Here is a 6,062-nt window from a genome sequence, read left to right on the forward strand (position 1 = left end):
AAATTTCAATGGTTGGGCCTTAATGTGAAAATTCATTATAATGTTGGATCAATAAGAAGTCATGAACTATTAATCAATGAAAATAATAATAATAAAAAACAACAAGAACTACATCATGTGATATTTATGTAAACTCCTATTATTAATATATCTGTGGCGTGAATTATATAAGAATATAAATTTATAAAATGTTTAAATTTTATAAGAAAATGTTATTATTTTGAATAAAAATAACTATTAAACAGTATTATTGATATTATCATAGTTATTATTATTATTATTATTATTATTATTATTATTATTAAAAGAGAAATTTTTGGAAGTTAGTAATTTTTAATAATTTTGTCCATTTTTTGGTCAATATAAATACTAAATTATTTTTAATAGATAAATTTAATTAATTTATATTTTCAAATTCTAAAAAATTTGAGTGCAAATGGTAATGATTAATGTGTGTTGAATTAAGAAATTAACTAAATTAATTAGTGATGACAAACATTATTTTTGGGTAAAATAAATAATTAGTGTTGATTAATTATAATTGCATATTACTAATTATTTATAAAATATTGCAGGCCAAAATGTGAATTACAGCCCAAATGGAATGAGAAATAAAACAAGGCTGATGGATCAATAATGTAAACGAAGCCCATAAGGAAACAAGGCTGAAACATCAAAACGGGCAAAAAGGTAGTGATCCGATCCAAGTCCTGGTACTTCATTTGGTTCAAACTCCTTCCATGTGCTTCAACCAAAAGCAACGTTCACCTCTGTGAGTTGGTCAGAAACTCAAAAAAGTAAGAAAGAGAGAAAGAGCTTCTCCCCTAAGCTAGTAACCAAAGAAGCAAGAGAGAGAAGGTTCAATTTTGAAAGACAGAATGTCAAATCAACAAGTTCAAGCCAAATCATGCTTAAGAAAAGATCAAAGGTAAACCATTTCCTCATACATGCAACTCAGTTTCTTCTCTTCTTCCTAACTCTCTACTCAGTCCTAAATGGGATACAAAGGAAAGTTGGTTTCCGTTCTTCTCTGCTGTGTATCCACGATCTCAAACTTGTCTTGGGGACCAAGTTGGTTTTCAAGGGTTCAGATTAAGTTGACCACTAGAAGACTTTTGTGGTTGCTGCTTTATGGCTTTCGGCCAAGATGAAGGAGTCAAAAGCAAATTTTCCACTCTAAAGTTTAATGAGAAAAAATGAATATGTGGGTTGGTGAAGCTCAAGGCTCAAGGTGTTGACCTTGGAAGAAGAACCAAGCAACATGCAAGGAGATAAAAGAAGTTTGGTGTTCATTCAGAAAAAAAAGGAGAGATAATCAGAGTATTGAGGTTTTGTTCTGAGAAGTGTTCTTTGAGAAAGTTCAACTAACTAGACGGTGTTACCTAATCAAAGGTGCATTCCGCCAGTATGAAGAACTGAATCAGAGGCTTGCTAATCTAGTTTTTGCATAGCACAAAGGCTGTTGATGAAGTCAATCTCCTTCATATTTTACTGATTGTAATGTACTTTTCTAAGTTTATCTTTTTGTAATTTCTTGTGAGAAAAGGCATTGTGAGAAAGCTCAAGTAAAAGCCATGAGTGAAAAAAGGCAGAGTGATACACTTGAGAGAAAAGCCTAGAGTTATTTTCTGATTTCTTTAGGTTGGTTAAGTGTCTTGTATCTTGTACCTATTAGGTATCCCTTTCTTAGTTGGGTTAGCACTAAGAGTGAATAGTTAGGTGTTAGCATAGCCAATATCAAGTTAGGTTAGAACTTGAGTGTGAAATTGGTGAATGTAATACTTTTAACTATAGTGAAAATTTCTCCATTGTTGTGGAGGAGACTGGACGTAGGTTGCATAGCACAAGGCAACCGAACCAGGATATATGCTAGTGTTATCTTTTCTTTTCTCTGCTGTGTTCTATTTTCTGATATTCATGAGACAAAAATAAATTGTCTCATAAATTTTCACTGCTGAGTACAAACAGAATCAGAATTGAAACTTTTGTTTTAAAAGGTTATAACAGCAACTCAAAAGAAGGCATAGATTCAACCCCCTTCTCTAAGCCTACCACAACCTTCAATGTGTGCAAAACTTTGATAAATATAAGTGCAAACTATATGTTTATTGTGTACAAAATCTCTCTAAATATGAGTACAAATTATTACTGACTAAGTGTTGGCAAAAAAATGATAATACTTGTTAGTCATGTAGCATTGTTCTTATTAAAAAATTTTATAATAGTTTTATGAATAAGATTTACTTTTTTACTTTGTGAATCCACTAAAACTGGCATCCGTAAATCTTGAATTCATAAGGTCATACTTTTGATAATTTACTTAAATAAACTAGTTGAAAATCAATCATACTAGATTGTCTTAAAACTGAATTTACTGTTAATTTTTTTTGTCCTCTCAATATTTATATAAAGCGTGGTCCTTGTATAGAATTTTAAACAAACAAATATAAAAACTGCAAAACTACCACGACTTATGAAGTAAATTTGTTAATTTTTATCAACCTTTATGCTTTTTTAAGATATTAATTTCTTATTTTTTATTTAACTAAAAATTCTTTGTTTTTTAATTTGTATATCCAAGATTATGCATATTATTTGTTAATTCCTTTAACCCGAATGCAGCAATCATGTCTGTCCAATATTGGTCAAACTCCTCTACCTTAAAATGACCATACACCAGCAGCACAAAAAGCATTATCCTTGATGTTCGAAACAGCATTCCGCACTAGGTACCAAGTGCAGAGTCGATGCGTGGCATTAGGGAATTATGTCCTAATAGCCTCCTTCATTGACTCGTCTCCATCTTTAACCACAACTTTAGGCTGTTTTTGATGGATGAATTCAAGGAAAGTGCCTAGCAGCCACTTATAAGATGGAATTTTCTCGTGCTCCAGCAACCCGAAACAAAAAATTATTGCCTGTCAGTGGTGATTAGTGCCAGAAAATATTACCAAAGGCCGATTGTATAGATTCTTCCTATATGTCGAATCAAAGGCCAACACGTCACCAAAGCACTCATAGTCATACTGCATCGCCCCATCCGACCAAAACAATGCAAGTAACCAAGATGGTTTTCGGGACAATATGTGTACATCACAACAGCTAATGGATCCACCTCAGTTTTTTCCTTTAGATAACTTATTGCTACTGTTGCATCTCCCTAAACGATCCGAGAGCGATGTACATCGTCGATATAGTTGTAAACGTCCTTCTTTATGAAGTGAAAACTTCGATAACCACTAGACAAATATGCAAAGAATCCCATGATCTGACTGGTCTGGAATTCTGCTTCGTGCATACTATGAATGTGGGCTTTATCACCTTCGTTGATATTGCGGTGGACTGCCAGGACATTAGTGGAAGCAGGCAAAGTCAAATCATGATTATGATCTTGAACAAATGTCTTCATCCTCTACTTGTCACTCTGTTTGTCTAAGAACACAACAAACTTCGTATTGCAGTTGGTCTTGGTCTCCGCCTTATACGTCCTCTTCCTATCTGCCCCGCAAGCCCTGTCGATTGCAATAGAAAAACTTCCTCACGACATTGCCTTCATCATCTTTAATGGAATCCCCTTTTCAAACAGCAAATCCAGTCGCCTTTGCATACTCCACATATCTTGCATAAGCCTCTTCAACCCTATGAAATTCAGTATCAGCCAATGCAGTCGTGGTTGAAAGCATGAAAGTGTCCACATCATCACTTATTTGACCGCCTGAACGACCTGGTGACTCCGATGAAGTCACTCTGCCACCCTCGTCCCCTTCACCAAATACATCAACTCTCTCTACCGGCTCACTCTCCTTGCCCACTCGTGATGGTGACTCTAACCCCTTAGAGACATCTTCCTTGTCGAACTCACTACTACTCCATCCATCAGTCCATTGACCCGAAAAGTCCGAGTTTCCTTCGCTGCCACTATCCATTCCAAGGCGTTATTAAGTACCTACATTATACAATTCAAAATTAAACACACTGACAAAATCGAAGATAACATAAAACTCTAACATTTGATTCACAATATCAATGCCAATTCAAAAAAGTATAATTGTCAATTATACAAAGAATTCCAATTCTCTTCAAACTAAATCAGACGAAGAACAAAGTACTAATTGGCTTTCCTAATTCTTTAAAGATAATTTAAAGCCTTTAATGCGTGGAGGGCTAATTATACAAAAAGCAATAACTTTATATATAAGAGAATAAATTCATCAAAGAAAGATACAAGTTCATTTTATTTGCCTCATCAATTCTTGTGATGATTCTGGAAAAAGAAGATATTTATTTGAACTAAAAAAGGGAATAAAGAAGATACGTAAGAAAATTTATTTGAACTCAGATATTGGAGAGGAAAGAGTACTAGTAGAACTAAAACATAACTCAAAAGTAAAAGGTTAATTTTATGCAGAACAAAAATTGAAAATTTAAATAAAATAAAATAAGAAAAACTCAGATACATACATTAGATATTAAAATCTCCTTCAACCTTCCAACAAAAGAAGGAGAAAAAGAAGATAAACAGAAGGTTAGTTTGAACCCAGGATATCAGACAAGAAAGAGTACCAGTAGAACTAAAGCATAACTCAAAAGTAAAAGATTTATTTTGTGCGAAAAAATTGAAAATTAAAATAAACTAAAATAAGAAAAATTCAAATAGATACATTAGATCCTAACTTACAGTGTCATTTGTGAAAAAGCACTAAAATCTTCTTCAACCCTTTCAACAAAAAAAGAGGAGAAAGAAGATAAACATGGGATTTATTTTAACCCAAGATATCAGACAAAAAAAGAGTATTAGTAGAACTAAAGCATAACTCGAACATAAAAGGTTTATTTTGTACAAAAATAATTGAAAATTGAAATAAAATAAAATAAAATAAATTCAAATAGATATATTAGATTATAACTTGCAGTGGCATTTGTGAAAAAAACTCAAATCTCCTTTAACCCTTCCAACCGAAGGAAGGAAAAAAAGATGATAAATAGAAGAGTTTATTTAAATCCAAAACATTGGAGAAGAATAAATACGAACTAAAGTATAACTTGAAAGTAAAAGGTTTATTTTGCGTAAAAACAATTGGAAATCGAAATAAAATAAAATAAAGAAAACTCAAATAGATAAGTTCGATCATAATTTGTAGTGATATTTGTGGAGAAGTACTCAAATATCCTTCGACCCTTCTAACAAAAATTTCTAACACAAACACTCTTTATTGCTAATGACTCTCTCTAAACAACCAATGTAAACAAATAAGCCATATATACATAGATGGTGTGATACATAGATCTTCTCAGCAACAAGAAGCTAACCAACCAAACCAATAATACTTTCTAAAGATAGGAAGAAAGTAAGGGAAAAATTTGATTCATGAATGCTAAAACATGTACACACATTATTGTTAAACTTTTTGTACAATCACATGCCACGTTTTGATACTCTATTAAATTTATTCATGTTGGAAACCAACAAAAGTAAGACACTTTCATTGAAGTTTCAATAATAATCCAAAGATGGCCAATTAATATGCTTCCAAGATCCATACTCATTCAAGATACTAACAACAAAAACAGAGAACTCAACAATGGCGGCAGGAAGAAATAGAAAAAGGATGATAACATACCTGAATGTAGCGACTGCCAATGCTACCGACGATATACCAGTTGCACCAAGATGCTTCCAACATCTTGATGTTCAATTCCACGCACACATCCTTCTTCGATCCGTGCCTACCAGGTACGACGCTAATAACCCAAAACGCTTGTTCCCCACCTCCGACTAGTGCCATTCAACGCAGCCCATGATATACCCCGCTTCCAACACCTTGATAGAATAATCCACGCAAATCACCTTCTCCGATAAATACCTAACAGGTGCCGCGACAACGACCCACAACGAATTTCACCTTATCCATTGACTAAGTCCCCTTTTTGAAGTTGGAACCTTAACTGTAGTTTTTAAATTTCTTTTATTTTTTTCTAATAAGTTTTTCCCAAAAATAAATTTCATTTCGGACTTTGCTAGGTAGAGAATGGCTTTTGTGAACAATATGAACAATGGGCTC

Source organism: Arachis hypogaea, chromosome 1, assembly GCF_003086295.3.
Source record: "Arachis hypogaea cultivar Tifrunner chromosome 1, arahy.Tifrunner.gnm2.J5K5, whole genome shotgun sequence".
Classification (NCBI taxonomy): domain Eukaryota; kingdom Viridiplantae; phylum Streptophyta; class Magnoliopsida; order Fabales; family Fabaceae; genus Arachis; species Arachis hypogaea.